Consider the following 16,701-nt stretch of genomic DNA (forward strand, 5'->3'; position numbering starts at 1 on the left):
TCCCTACCAGCTTTGTCTCCCTACTTTGTATTTGCTTTGTTTTATTTCAAAGCAGATTTCATGCCATGTATGTGCCTCTTTCAACCATAGTATGTCTCTGAAAGATAAAGGCTTTAAAAAATTTTTTAACATAACCACAACATGTAGGATATTTTAAGACAATCTATAAATATTCTACCTGCTTTGGTATCTGAAGTCAGTCTTTTTTTAAAAAATATATATAATTAATTTTTTTTTAATACATTTCTTTATTTTTTGCCTGTGTTGGGTTTTTGTTGCTGGGCGCAGGCTTTCTCTAGTTGCGGCGAGCGGGGGCTACTCTTCTTTGCGGTGCGTGGGCTTCTCATTGCAGTGGCTTCTCTTGTTGCAGAGCACGGGCTCTACACACGCGGGCTTCAGTAGTTGTGGCCCACGGGCTCAGTAGTTGTGGCTTGCCGGCTCTAGAGTGCAGGCTCAATAGTTGTGGTGCACGGGCTTAGTTGCTCTGCGGCATGTGGGATCTTCCTGAACCAGGGTTCAAACCCGTGTTCCCTGCGTTGGCAGGCGGATTCTTAACCACTGCGCCACCAGGGAAGTCCCTGAAGTCAATCTTAAAATAGTATGAATAATATAATATAATTACAATTGTATAAAATACTAGTGGTTTTATTATAAGTCTTTGGTTAATGGGCTTATAGATTTCTGGAAATTTCCTTAGGAAAGCCTTTTGAGCATCTGGAAAATTTCTGATTAATTTTTATTAAAATTTATAGGGAACACCTGAAACTAACACAACATTGTAAGTCAACTATACTGCAACAAAAAATTTTTTTAAAAAGTTTATAGGGGATATATAATGGAATATTACTCAGCCATAAAAAGGAATGAAATTGGGTCATTTGTAGAGACGTGGATGGACCTAGAGAGTGTCATACAGAGTAAAGTTAGTCAGAAAGAGAAAAGCAAATATCATATAATAACGCATATTATTTGGAATCTAGAAAAATGGTATAGATGATCTTAGTTGCAAGGCAGAAATAGAGACACAGATGTAGAGAACAAATGTATGGATACCAAGGGGGAAAAGGGTGGGGTGGGAGGAATTGGGAGACTGGGATTGACACATACACATTACTGATACTATGTATAAAATGGACAGCTGATGGGAACATGCTGTATAGCACAGGGAACTCACCTAGTGCACTGTGGTAACGTAAATGGGAGGGAAGTCCAAAAGGGAGGGGAGATCTGTGTGTGTATGGCTGATTCATTTTGTTGTGCAGTGGAAGCTAACACAACATTGTAAAGCTAACACAACACTGTAAAGCAACCATACTCCAATAAAAATTAATTTTAAAAAATTTATAGGGAAGAAGAAATAGTACATTGAGTATCAAAATGAATATTAAGCTTTGGATTTTGATTCTCCTGAAAATCTTTTTCCTTCCTCTAAAATGTTATTTATTAAGTTCTTATATTAAACCAAAGATGTATAAATGTTTGTCTACAAAACTATTCACAAGTGTGAATTATTGTGATAAGTGTATATCTTTAGAAAGACTTCCTTCCTTAATGCCAGAAATCCTAGACCATGTTAATATTAGTGAACAAAATTGTGCTGACTAAAAATTCAGCTCTACTAGTTTCTCAAACAAGGAAGAAATTTAATTTGGTAAGGGAAAGACTAAGCCACAAACAATACGATGCATTGAAGAAACTAAACTAAAATATTTCATAGCACCTATACATTTGAATCATGGAAATATGGACTCTATTGTGTATTGTAAGAAGTAACCAGCTATGTATTAATTCATTTTCAATAATCTCTTCATAGCCTGAAATGAGAGAGAATCATCCAGGGCCCACGTGACTATTTTTGTCTACCTGTTAAATGAATGTGAATGTCTGGACATTACAGATAGTTAATACATTACTGCAGCAGTTCAAATCACAAAATAATTTGCTTTGACAGACATATTTCTTTTAAAAGAAAAGTGTTCTAGAAAAATAGTGGGGTTGGGAAAAATTGGACCTGAAATGTTTTCTTTGTTCAATGGAAAGGTCAGTAATACAGGTGATGACAGAAATAAAAAAGGAAGATGAGATGGAACTTTGGAATTGTGTCCAATCCAGGTCTTGGAGACTCTTGTTATCATGCATATAGCCAAGCATATGCCACATCACCAACACATTTCATTTATTTTCTGACAGAACAACAGACGGAAACTCTGAGTAGCCTTGACTTTGGCATTGTCTTTCTTGGGCATCTGTTACAAATGCCAAAATCTCTCTCTCTTTGTTGTGGATAATGTTTGGAACTGGTAGATTGGTTTTTGAATATGTTCTACTGCTCCACTAGGCAGGAAATACCATACTACTCATTTCACCTTGTTAGTGAAAACAAAAACACCTTCTGTTTAATAAACTTAAATGTGTTGTTTACACAAAATGAAGTAGGATTTTTTTTATAAAGATCATTAATGATGTATATAAAATTAAAATACATTTACTTATCTCAAGAAATCATACTTGATTTAACAGTAACTTGTTGGTACAAAATACCAATTGTACCTCCTTTATACTGATTGTCAGTTGGGGGCCTGCATGAAACATAACTTCTCTTAGATGATCCATTTACGGTTACTTTGGTGAAGGGCTCAGTATTATGGTTGGGAGCAGAGTTAAGGGAACCAAAAAGGGATACTGAGACACTGAGTGAGTAGCAGCAGTGTGAAGCCACTTCTGGGCCTGTGAAGGGCCACTTCTGGGCACCAGTTATTGGAGCCCAGAAGGAACTGTAGTTGTGTAGAGATGCAGCATGGCTGGAACCATGGTTGTGATACAGGGAGGGAATGGACAAATAATACTCAGGCTCCTCTCTTCTGCCTTCTGATCTCCTGCAGAACCTACCCCTAATGGCCCCTGAAGCGCCAAGGTGATGCAGTATATAGAAGTTACCTGTGCTGTGAGGTAGTCTTTAAAAAAAAAAAATGAAGGCCCAAAGAAGCTGTAAGTTGCTGAGGTCCCATTAGAGATAGTGATTCCAGGCCATTTGACTCCTCCGGCACTTTTTTTTAATTAACAGTTTTATTGAGATTTAATTTACATACCATAAAATTCTCCTGTATTAAGTGTACAATTCAATAATTTTTAGTATGTTTATGTCACCACAGTGTCACCACAGTCTAATCTTCAAACATTTTCATTACTCCCGAAAGAAACCTCACTCCCCATTCTCCCTAGGCAGCCATTAATCCATTTTCTGTCTCTATAGATTTGCCTTTCCTGGACATTTAATATAAATGGAATCAAAAAATGTGTTTGGCTTCCTTGCCTAAGCATAACGTTTTTGAGATTTATCCATGTTGTAGCATGTATCAGTACTTATAAATACTTATAATGGAATAATATTCCATTGTTTAGATATAGCTCATTTGTTTATCTGTTCACTAGTTGATGGACATTTGGGTTGTTTTCACCGTTTGGCTCTTGTGAATAATGCTGCTGTGAACATTTTCATAAAAGTATTTAAATGAAAACATGTTTCACTTTTCTTGTGCACGTACCTAGGAGTAGAATTGTTGGGTCATATGATAATGGTGTTTAACATTTTGAGGAACTGCCAGACTTTTCTAAAGTGACTGTATCATTTTATTTTACATTCCCACCAGCAGTGTATGAGGATTCTAGTTTCTCCACATCCTTGTCAACACTTGTGATTATAGCCTTTTTTTTTTTTTTTTTTTTTTTTTTACTATAGCCGTTAATCTCCTGAAAGATTCACTATTTTTAACACAGAGTTGTCTCTTCTCACATGATATTCTGCAATCAGGTTCAAGAGAAGGGAGGTATCTTCTACCATCGACAACTTTATTATTTTCACTGTTTTTTAAACTACAGGACATCACAGTGGAATTACTCAGCAGTTGGTAGCCAAGTTCATTAAGCTCTACATTCCTTAACACTTGCTTTTAAAGCAATTTTTAGTGAAACTTGGAGCTACTTACATAGTAATGCTTGTATGAAAGGGCTGTTATGACAATGAAAGGCCTGTTTGAGTTTAAGATTCCCTTTGCTTTCAATTTTAGTTTGGGAACTGAGGGTAAGTTTTGTAGCACATAGCAACTACAGTCACCTTTTAAAAATGTATTTAGTCACTCCCTTGCTTAAAAATCCTTCAGTTGTTTTCCATTGCGCGTGGAATAGAATCCAGACTCCTTACTCTACCCCCATAGGTTTTTCATGTTTGCCCCTTGCCTACTACTTTACAGGTGAATGGGTCTCCTGCCATTCTCCCCTTCCCTCGATACACTTGAAGCATGTTAGTCTTCTTTCAGCTGCCCTATATAGCAGGCTTTCCAACCTCAGGCCATGCATAACTCTTTCCTCTCCTCTTCCTGTGGTTTGGCACAAGGTTAGCTTAATATCCCCTTTCCATGGAGATTTTCGCTAATTGCTGTGTCTTCCAAAAGTAATGTCTCAATCGCTTCTGCCCTCAGCCCCATTTCTCAGGGAGGACACTCTTTTGGCAATTCCATCCATTTCATGACTTCACAAATAACCCAACTGGTAATGATACCCAACTTTTAATTTCCAGCTCTAAGTGGGAATGTTCACTAGCCCTCTTTTGAGTATTTCCCACTTTATCTCTTATGAACACCTTTTAAGAGTTCTCAAATGTCTAACTATTGCCACTGTTCGGTCCTTATAATTTTTTACCTGGATTTCTGCAGTAGGATCTTGGCCTTCCAACTTTTAGGCTTGCTCTTCTTCACAGTGTTTATCAGATTATCCTTCTAAGAGTGATTCTCTCCTCTTGGTATATGGCAGAATTGCTTTAAGAGCTTTTTCAAAGTGACTTACAGGGTCCCATCTTAGAATTACTAATAAAGAACTTCTGAAAGTGAGAACTGGGAGTGTATAGTTGGAAAAAACCCACCAGATGATGCTGATGAGCGCCTCTGGTTAAAAACTATTCTTTTAAAATACAGTTTAATCATTTAACACTGATTAAAACTCTTCAGAGGCTCTTGATTCCCTTGAATATAAATGTGATTTTGGCATATAATTTTCTATAATCTGGGTCCTGTCTGACTCATAGCCCTATCCCTAGTACACCCATACAGAATTACTGAAAGGTCTACTAATGTACCAGAATTACTGAAAGGTCTACTAATGTATCATCTTATTTACATTTCTAGGTCTTTACATATGGTATTATCTCTTCCTGAAATAATTTCTTTTTCTTTCCTTGAATACTTTCTCCTCTTTCTTTCAGTACTCAGCTGCATTTCCTAGAGGTAAGCCTCTTATACTATGTAATGTTTGTTTATTTACTTATGCCTTTTTATTTCTGTGCCGTCTAGTGCCTAGCATAATGCTTGGCAGTCAGTAAATGTCAGTTGTATAAATTCAGACCTCACCTTTAGGTGCAGTAATAATAGCACTGACTGAACATTATGTGCCAAACATAGTACTGCGCTAAATGCTATATATATATATATATATATATATATATATATATATGCCTTATTGTTTACTCTCACTTTATAAATGTGCATGTTACTATTCACCATATTTTACAGTTGAGGAAACTGAGACATAGAGAGACTATGTGGTTAGCCTCAAGTTGCAGAATTTGTAAAGTACAGAGCTGGATTTGAATCCTGTGGCTTATTTGCAAAGCTTGTGTGTTTTTTTTTTTTTTACAGCTGTTACATAGTTGTTTCATGATTCATTAGTTTATTTTTTCAAACTCATAATAAATAATTCCTTAATAAGGGCTGATTCTTCTTATGCTTCAGGGGTATTTTTTGTTTTTAATCCTCAGACTACAATTAGCTAAAATAAAATAAAGATTTATATTATTTGACATTTAGGTATGAGTAGGACAGACATGCTAGACAGAGTTCTACATGCAAAGTTAATTCAGTGAACTTGGTGTTATCACTGTACTCATTTTGAAGACAGATTTTATACTGAAGAATACTGTGTGATAGATGAAGTAAAAATATTTAGCTTAACTCAGAATAGTAGAAATATGCAGAACATTAGGCTTCATAAAGAGGAAAACTAGGACTCCCTGTGCTTTGCTGAAAGTCTCGAAGTACGTACATTTGCAGAATGAGGACTGGAATCTGGGCCTCCTAACTTCCAATCCAGGGTTATCTTTCTCAACTCTGAAAAGCTGATAATACCCTAAGACTAAAACAATATTTTCCAAATTTAAAGAAAATTCTGTTTTTATTAGAGAATATATATTTTTCAGTGACCAAGTTCTTTAACAGAGAAGAAAATAATATGACTACTTAAGGCAAAATCATTCATTCAATCTTGGGTAAATTATTACTTGTGTGCAAGTACTGGCTTGTTTACCTGGGATTTAACATATTTCATGGAATTTTTGCTGATTGATTTTAAAACTTGGAATGTGTTTTATTTCTTAAGTATTATGGAAATAAGAGTATGCTACCCAAGGAGAAGATCTGTACATGTTATTAATATCTGGATATAAACCATAAGACAGCTTATTCTCAGTAATACACTCAAAGCATTTTTTCTTATGATCATATGCCATCTTCACTGCACAGATTTGCCATTTTAGATGAGATTTTTGTCACAGCTTTCTCATCTGCCTTAAAACTTAATTTTCTTTGTTAAACAAATTAGATTAAAATTAGGAAAGAAGCTTACGGAAAGAATGTCATACTTACAGTAAACAAGGCAGAGAGTGGTAACTGAATAATCTCTTTTGGTTTGTTTTAATTTTGAGGAAAACATCAGTTTTTAAATTTGGAATTTAAGTAACAGCAACTGAAGGAAAATGTTACATCCCCCTGCAAAATTCTGACCCTTCTTATCCTCGAGCTTGAGTCTGTACCCCACTTTGAAAGTATGGGGAGGGGATGGAAGATGGAAGTTTTGTGCTTGGTTGGGAATCTGAAGATCGACACAACTGTGACTGTTAACCCTTGGCTCCTTCCTCTTCCCTAGACCTTAGCTCCTGTAGTGCTTGGAGTGTGTAGGGGTAGTAAAAGTCCTCTCTCTCACCCTACCACCCATCCAGGCCTTGGGGGCTAGAAAGGGCTATACTGCGGTAGGTACTATTATATTAAATAAATGTACATTTATTCAAAGGAGCTCATATTTAGGTATAGGAATTAGAAACAAAGACCATGTTTGGAGGCCTTTTTTTTTTTCCAGGATAAATTTTTATTTTCTTAATCTGGCTTTTGTTTGAAAAAAATAAACAACTTCAGCAAGCCAGTGACCATCAGATTATTTTGAAACTTATTTTAAAACCATAAAAAAATATATATTTTTGAAACTTGTTTTAAAGCCTTAAAAATATTATATACAGATTAACAAAAAAAAAAAAATCCTTATTATATGGTATATGGAGATGGGCCAACCACAGGAGGGAGATTAAATACATGCATGACAGCAAGCCTATCTATAACCACCTTCTTGTTTGATGATGTTGCACACTTCATGAAAAATTACCCATAATCACTAAGTTTGGATGATTGTAACTTTTATTGAGCTATAGTTCACAAATCATATAATTCACTATTTTATTTTATTTTTATTTTTTAAAATTATGTTGTTTGCGAATAAAGACTGTTTTGTTTTTGGCCGTGCCACATGGCTTATGGGATTTTAGTTCCCCGACCAGGGATCGAACCTGGGCCCTCGGCAGTGAGAACACGGAGTCCTAACCACTGGACCACCAGGGAATTCCCATAATTCACTATTTTAAAATGTACAGTTCAGTAGTAGTTACATGAGACTGTGTAACCATCACCACTATCTAGTTCTAGAACATTTTCCATCACCCCATAAGGAAACACATGCTCATAAGCAGTCTCTTCCTATTCTCCCCTCTCCCTAAACCCTGGCAACCACAGTATCTACTTTGTGTCTCCAGGGATTTGCTCATTCAGTACATTTCATAGAAATGGAATCATACTATATGTGGACTTTTGTATTTGGCTTCTTTCACTTAGCATAGTATTTTCAAGGTTCATCCATGTTGTAGCATGTATTCGTGTTTCATTTCTTTTTATGGCTGAGTAATATTCCATTGTATGGCTGTATCACACTTACCCATTTATTGTTGGACATTTGGATTGTTTGTGCCTTTTGACTGTCATGATTAATGCTGCTTAATTAATGCTGCTGATTAATGAACATTTATGTACGAGTTTTTGTGTGAACATATATGTACTTCCAGTTCTCTTGAGTATATATACCTAGAAATGGGACTCCTGGGCCATATGGTGACTATGTTTAATTTTTTGAGGGAAGCATGGAATTTTTTTTTTTTCTTCTGGTTTTCCCAATGAGCTTTATTTGGGCAGACCTGGGGATGGGGAGGGCCTGCATTTAAATGAAGGTGTTGGGCCTCTTGGTGGTGAAGTGTGGCTTGTGCTGGTGACAGAGGACCCGGTGGGGCAGCGGGAACTTGATCTTGGAGTCGTGGAACTGCTCGGCTGCTGCTCGACGGCACTTGTTGGCTGCGATCTCCTCTACCTCCATGATCTGGATCCAGTGGGCCCGGGCAAGGCGCCGGGTGCCCATGTCTCGGTAGCACTGGGTGGTGGTGCCGGCTGCGGTCAGGTCCCGGTACTGCCGGTACATGTTGTGGGGGCCTCTGCAGGAGTCATAGTGCAGCCAGATGCGGAAGTTCTTCAGCCTTGGGAGATTTCTTGAACACCTGTCCACAGTAGACAGTTTCCCCTGAAGACTTCTTCATCTTCTTCAGCTGAGACACAAAGTACCAGAAGTGGGACTTGGCAGCATGATTAGGTGCAAAGATTTGCATGGGACAGAGGGGCGGTGTGGGCCGTTTGGCGGGCAGCACCCACCACCTTGTACTCTCGAAGTGTGCCCGAGGCCTTCATGGCGCTCCATCTGCGCTCGCTGCCACCCTCGAAAAGGCGGGAAGCGTGGAATTTTAACTGGTTTTTAAAAATTCATTGAACTACTGTTTCACTCAAAGCTAATTTTTATATCACGTATAATCTTTATCCCATTGTGCTTTATATATAAGTTGTTTTTTTAAGAAAAGCCAATTTATTTTTATATAATTATTGAGAGGATATTTATCTGTTTTGCTCCCTCTATGACGTATGGTGTAGAACGTTCTTAATTTGGGCTTCAATAATTAAATCCATTGAATAGTGGCCCAGTTAGATCTCTACTTTATATAGAAAACTCTCGTACAATGCCTAAAATTGATAGAAGTCTACACGTATTCAGTTTTCTAGAAAGGGCTGACCTACTAGCTTGATCCTTCATTTTTTTATTTTCCAATTCTTATCAGGATGTCTGGCAATCAGGTTAGGTACTCAGTACATATTTGCTTGAGAGGTGATTGAGCTGTAACTTAAAGGTGATTTCTCTTCTGAAACTGAACATAGATTGTAATTATTTATGAGTATCTACAATGTGCCAGATACTATTGGGTTGCCCAAAAAGTTCGTTTGGTGTTTTCCGTAAGACGGCTCTAGTAGCGCCTAGTTGTCTTCAACTTCATTTGAAACAATTTTGTTCGATTGTATTGTGACAGCTGTCATATCAGCGTGCATTTAAAAAAAAAACAAAATTGGTGAATTTTTGTGTAGCCATTTTAATATTGAAGGTGGAAGAAAAAAGGCAACATTTTCGGCATATTATGCTTTATTATTTCAAGAAAGGTAAAAACGCAACTGAAATGCAAAAAAAGATTTGTGCGGTATATGGAGAAGGTGCTGTGACTGATTGAATGTGTCAGAAGTGGTTTGTGATGTTTCATACTGGCGATTTCTCGCTGGACAATGCTTCACGGTTGGGTAGACCAGTTGAAGTTGATAGCCATCAAATCGGGACATTAACTGAGAACAATCAACGTTATACCGCGCGGGAGGTAGCCGACATACTCAAAATATCCAGATCAAGCGTTGAAAATCATTTGCACCAGCCTGGTTATGTTAATCGCTTTGATGTTTGGGTTCCACACAAGTTAAGCAAAAAAAACCTTCCTGACCGTATTTCCACGTGCGATTCTCTACTGAAACGTAACGAAAACATTCTGTTTTTAAAACAAATTGTGACGGGCGATGAAAAGTGGATACTGTACAATAAAGTGGAACGGAAGAGATCGTGGGGCAAGCGAAATACACCACCACCAACCACACCAATGGCCGGTCTTCATTCAAAGAAGGTGATGTTGTGTACATGGTGGGATTGGAAAGAAGTCCTCTGTTATGAGCTCCTTCCAGAAAACAAAACGATTAATTCCAACAAGTACTTCTTCCAGTTGACCAACTGAAAGCAACACTCGAGGAAAAGCGTCCGGAATTAGTCAACAGAAAACACATAATCTTCCATGAAGATAACACAAGACCGCACGTTTCTTTGATGACCAGGCAAAAACTGTTACAGTTTGGCTGGGAAGTTCTGATTCATCAGCCATATTCACCAGACATTGCACCTTTGGATTTCCATTTATCTCGGTCTTTACAAAATTCTCTTAATGGAAAAAATTTCAATTCTCTGGAAGACTGTAAAAGGCACTTGGAACAGTTCTTTGCTCAAAAATATAAAAAGTTTTGAGAAGATGGAATTAATGAAGTTGCCTGAAAAATGGCAGAAGGTAGTGGAACAAAACAGTGAATACGTTGTTCAATAAAGTTCTTGGTGAAAATGGAAAATGTGCCTTTTTTTTAACTTAAAAACCGAAGGAACTTTTTGGCCAATCCAATATTTTGGGTGATGGGGTTATAGCAGTGATGAAAGCAAAGGCCCTGTCCTAATGGAGTTTTCATTTCAGTGGCTAATAGGCAAACTAGTAAATAATGTTGAATGTTTATTAGTGCTATGGAGAAAAATAAAGCAAGAAAAGAGGATTAGGCAATGAGTAGGGAGGATAGAGGAAGGATGTTATTTTATATCAGGTGGTCAGGGAAGTCTTCAGTGAGATGAAATTTGAGCAGAGACCTGAGGGGAAATGAGGTGAACCAACTTAGTATGTTTGAGGAAAGAGCCAGGAGACCTGTGTGGCTGGAGTGGAAAATAGATAAAATTGGAGGTTTAAGGGGGCAGCAGTTAGGTCACTTAGTACATTGAGGATTATTGTAAGAACTTTGGCTTTTACTAGGGTGAGATGGGAAGCCATCGGAAGGATTTGAGCAGAAGAGTTTCATGATTTGGCTTTACGTTTTTTTTTTTTTAAAACATAATTGACCTTACAACACTGTGTTAGTTCCAGGTGCACAACATAGTGATTCAGTATTTCTGTACATTACGAAATAGTTACCATCTGTCACCATACAAAATTATTACAACATTATTGACTATATTCCTCATGCTGTACATTTCATCCCTATGACTGATTTATTTTGTAACTGGGAGTCTGTACTTCTTAATCTCCCTTACCTATTGTGCTCATCCCCCCACCTACCACCTGTTTATTCTCTGTATCTATGAGTCTGTTTTTTTTTTTTTTTTTTAAATATTTTAATGAGATTCTTGTCTGCTTACATTCTTTTTTTTATGTATGTATGTATGTATGTATGGCTGTGTTGGGTCTTCGTTTCTGTGCGAGGTCTTTCTCTAGTTGTGGCAAGCGGGGGCCACTCGTCATCGCGGTGTGCGGGCCTCTCACTATCACGGGCTCTCTTGTTGCGGAGCACAGGCTCCAGACGCGCAGGCTCAGTAATTGTGGCTCACGGGCCGAGTTGCTCCGTGGCATGTGGGATCTTCCCAGACCAGGGCTCGAACCTGCGTCCCCTGCATTGGCAGGCAGATTCTCAACCACTGCGCCACCAGGGAAGCCCCTATGAGTCTGTTTTTGTTTCGTTATGTTTGTTCATTTATTTGGTCTTTTAGAGTCCGCATATTTGTCTCTCTGACTTATTTCACTTAGCATAGTACCCTCTAAGTCCATCCATGTTGCCTCAAATGGCAAGATTTCATATTTTTAATGGCTGAGTAATATTCCATTTTATTTATATATTTGTGTGTGATACACACATTATATGTGTAATATATATACACACACACCCCACATCTTTATCAGTTCATCTATCAATGGACATTCAGGTTGATTCTATATCTTGGCTATTGTAAATAATGCTGCAGTGAACATAGGGGTGCATAGATCTTTTCGAATTAGTGTTTTTAATTTTCAGAAAAATACCCAGAAGTGGAAGTGCCAGTTAGTATGGTAGTTCAATTTTTTAAATTTAATTTTTAATTTTAATTCTATTGATAAGGGGTTAAAATCCAAAATATACAAAGAACTCATATAGCTCAATTTTTTTTAAAAAATCAACCGGTTTTTAAAAAATGGACAGAGGACCTGAATACACATTTTTCCAAAGAAGACATATAGATGGCCAACAGACGCATGAAAAGATGTTCAGTAACACTCATCAATGAAATGCAAATCAAAAGCACAATAAGATACCACCTCACACCTGTCAGAATGGCCATTATCAAAAAGACAACAAATAACAAGTGTTGAAGAGGGTATGGAGGAAAGGGAGCCCTTGTACCCTGTTGGTGGGAGTGTAAATTGGTGCAGCTACTATGGAAAACAGTATGGAGATTCCTCAAAATACTAAAAATTGAACTATCATATGACTTAATTTTTTAAGGGAGTGACCAGGCTGAGAATAGGGGGTGGGAGGGGTTAGGGCAGAAGCAGAGAGACCAATTAGGAGGTTATAATTATTCCTTGCCTGTTAAAGAAGTGGAGTTAGCATGGATTTCTAAGAAGCAAGACAAAACAAAAAACCACCCCTAGAACCTCCTGATATTTACAGTTTATCTTGATCATTATTCTTACTCTTAAAGAAGTTTCAAGATTTGACATGGCTTACAAATTTTTCTTAGTGTAGATTGTATTTTTGAGAGCCTCTTTTGTTTTTTGTGGAGTTTTGGGAGGTTTTTTGGCCATGCCACGTGGCTTATGGGATCTTAGTTCCCCAGGCAGGGATTGAACCCCAGCCCTCAGCAGCGAAAGCATGGAGTCTTAACCACTGGACCACCAGGGAATTCCCTGAGAGCTGTTTTAGATTTACAGATAGTACAGGGTTCCCATATACACCCTCACCCACTTTCCCCTATTATTAAGTTCTTATATTCTTATGGTACATTTGTTACTAGTAATTAACTGATACATTGTAGTCAACTGAAATCTGTAGTCAACTGAAATCTGTAGTTTATTCAAATTTCCTTAGTTTTTACTTAATGTCTTTTTTTGGTCTCTCCAGGGATACCCCTTTACATTTGTTTATCTTGTCTCAGTAGATTCCTCTTTGCCATCACAATTTCTCAGACTTTTCTTGTTTCTGATGACCTTTATATTTTTGAGCAGTGCTTGTCAAGTATTTTGTAGAATGCCCTTCTCTTGGAATTTGCCTGATGTTTTTTTTCTCATAATCAGACTGGAGTTATGGGTTCTCCAGAGGGAGATCATAGAGGTAAAGTCTTACTTTCATTACATCATATTAAGGGTATATCTTATCAATGTGATTTATCACTGTTGATTTTGATTTTTACCACCTGGCTGAGGTAGTGTTTGTCAGGTTTCTGCACTGTAAAGTTACTCTTTTGTTGTTTTTTTCCTCCTTTCAATACTATCCTCTTTGGAAGAAAGTTGCTATGTGCAGCCCATTAAGGAGTGGGGAGTTATGGTCCACCTCCTTCAATGTAGAGTTGCTACGTAAATTATTTAGAATTCTTCAAGGGAGATTCGTGTTTCCTCCTCTATTTATTTATTAATCATTTAATTTTATCAGTATGGACTCACAGATATATACTACTAAGTTTTTTTTGCTCAAAATGTTCCAGTTTTGGTCATTGGGAGCTCTTTCAATTTGCCTCTTTGTCCCTGTGACATATCCCCATAAGTGTTAAGGTTTTTCCCCCTCTCTCTTTCTGTTTGTTTGGTCAGGAAGAAAATGCAAAGATGCTCAACATCATTAGATAACTGAAAATCAAAACCACAATGAGATACCACTTCACACCTACTAGGATGGGTATTATAATAAAAGTAAAGACATAGGCAATAACAAGTATTGGTAAAGATGTTGAGAAATTGTAACCCATTAAACATTGTTGGTGGGAATGTAGAATGGTACAGCCAGTTTGGTTGGCCATTCCTCAAAATGTGAAACATGGAGTTATCATAAGACCCAGCAATTCCACTCCTAGGTATATACCCAAGAGAATTAAAAATATACATCCACACAAAAACTTGTATGTGCATGTTCATCACAGCATAATTCATAATAGCCAAAAAGTGGAAACAACCCAGTGTCCATCAGTTGATGAATGGCTAAACAAAATGTGGTATATCTATACAATGGAATGTTATTTAGCCGTGAAATGAAGTACTGATATATCCATGTTTGTAACATGGATGACCATTGAAAACATTATGCTAAGTGAAAGAAGCCAGTCACAAAAGCCTGCATATAATATAATATGATTCCATTTATATGAAATGTTGCGAGTGGGCAAATGCATAGAGACAGAAAAATTAGTGATTGCCAGGGGCTGGGTAGAGGAGGATATGTGGGGTGTGATGCTAATGGGTATGGGTTTATTTTTGAGGCAGTGAAGTGTTCTAAAATTAGGTTATGTTGATGGTTGCACAACCCTGAGTATTCTAAAAGAGCTCTGATTTGTACACTTTAAAAGGGTGACCTTTATGGTATGTGAATTACATATCATTTAAAAAAATTTAGAACAAAACAAAAATGAGATACCTAGTATACTTGTAAGAATCATATACTAAACACTACAAAAGATTGCTGACAGGAATTAAAGACCCAAATAAATAGATATACTCATGGATTAGAAGACTCAATACTCTTAAGATGGTAGTTTTCCCCAGTTGATGTATAGAGTCATTGCAGTGTTTTTGTAGAAATTGACTGGCTGACTCTAAAATTTATATGGGAATACCTGGCATAGACAAAATAATTTTGAAAAAGAACAAAATTAGAAAATCTGTACAACCTGAATCATTTATCAGACTGTGTGTTATTGGCCTAAGAACAGACATTGATCAATGTAACACAGTAGTTAAGAACAGAACCACAAATATATGGCTAGTTGACTTTTTTGGATAGGTTCAGATAGTTTCAATAGGTAAAGATTCAGTAGATAAAGAATAATCTTTTTGATAAGTAGTATTGGGATAATTGCATATCCAAATTAAAAAAAAAAAAGAATCCCAAGCCTTACATCACACCATGTACAAAAAATGCATTCCAAATGAATCATAGACCTAAGTGGAAAAATTAATACTATAAAACTTCTAGAAGAAAACATAAGAAGAAATCTATGAGATGTTGGATTAGGCAAAGATTTCTTAGCTACAACATCAAAATTACAATTCATAAAATAAAAAATTATTTTGCTCTTCTAAATACATTGTTAGGAGAATGAAAGCCACAGATTGGGAGAAAATGTTTACAAAATATGTATCTGTCCAAGGATTTGGTTCCAGAGTATATAGGCAACTCCTAAAACTCATTAATAAGAAAACAAACAACCCAATAAAATATGGGCAAAAGATTTGAGTGGATACTTTACCGAAGAAGATTTCTGCATGGTAGATAAACAAATGATGCTCAACATTGTTAGTTATTAAGGAAATGCTTATTAAAACCACAGTGAGATACCACTGCACACCAATTAGAATAGCTCAAATTTTTTAAAAGAAAAGGAAAAGAAACAACTTACAAACTTAAAATACTTGGTGCCAGTGAGGATGTAGAGTAACCAGACCAGACGTACATTATTGGTGGGAATGCAAAGAGGTATAGCCACTTTGGAAAACAAGCAGTTTCTCTAAAGTTAACATATTACCATATAACTCAGCCGTCCCCCTCCTAAGTTATTTACTCAAGTGAAATGAAAACTTATGTTCAGACTAAACCTTAGGCATGTGTTTATAGCAGCTTTATTCATAATTGCCAAAACAGGAAAGAACCCAAAGGTCCTTCGACTGATGAACGGATTTAAAACAACCATCAACCTTTGGTACATCTATATAATGGAGTGCTACTCCACAATAAAAAATAATGAATTACTGGAAGTGGGCACGCTCCATGCCTTGAGGGCATTGGTCTTTTCCCACCTGCCTTGCGCCGCTGTGGGAGATTCTGAGAGTCAAGAGGAAGTCATCTGGGACATCGCCAGGCAGCTCGTCCAAGTAGCAGACAGGATGGAGTGCGGCGTCCGGCCAGGGCTGGTGGGCAACCTGGCCGCGCAGTTTATGAATGGGAGCCTGTCAGAGGAGGACAGGCGTATCTATTTGTTCAACAGATACAAAGGTTTGGTTAATGCAAGATGAGTAAGCTCTTCATCGTTCATGAACAGATCTGCGGTACAACATGGTGCACATAGTTAACAATACTGTATTGTATTCTTTAAGTGGGTGGATCTCATGTTAAGTGCTCTTACCACAATTAAATTAATTGGTTAGAACTTCGGCCTGGAAGAAAACATTCACAATACATCTATCTGACCAAAGAAAATGTGGATCCAGACTGTATTTATTTATTTATTTTTAAACATTTTATTATTTTTTTTTAATTTTTATTTATTTTTTGGCTGCATTGGGTCTTCGTTGCTGTGCACGGGCTTTAGTTGCGGCGAGCGGGGGCTATTCTTCGTTGCGGTGCGCGGGCCTTTCATTGTGGTGGCTTCTCTTGTTGCAGA

General features: G+C 37.2%; 1 protein-coding gene and 1 pseudogene across 4 annotated transcripts in view; one reads left to right on the top strand and one right to left on the bottom strand.

Moving 5' to 3' along the window:
• Positions 1-16,701, top strand: part of QSER1 (glutamine and serine rich 1) — an 87,276-nt gene that overhangs the window by 14,261 nt on the left and 56,314 nt on the right. The gene's annotated exons all lie outside the window — the stretch shown is intronic.
• LOC309636881 (large ribosomal subunit protein eL20 pseudogene) lies at positions 7,087-9,544 on the bottom strand (annotated as a pseudogene). The gene has a single exon. The product of its transcript is annotated as a large ribosomal subunit protein eL20 pseudogene (transcript).

The sequence above is a fragment of the Balaenoptera physalus genome (genome assembly GCF_965194825.1).
Source record: "Balaenoptera physalus genome assembly, chromosome: 10".
Lineage (NCBI taxonomy): Eukaryota > Metazoa > Chordata > Mammalia > Artiodactyla > Balaenopteridae > Balaenoptera > Balaenoptera physalus.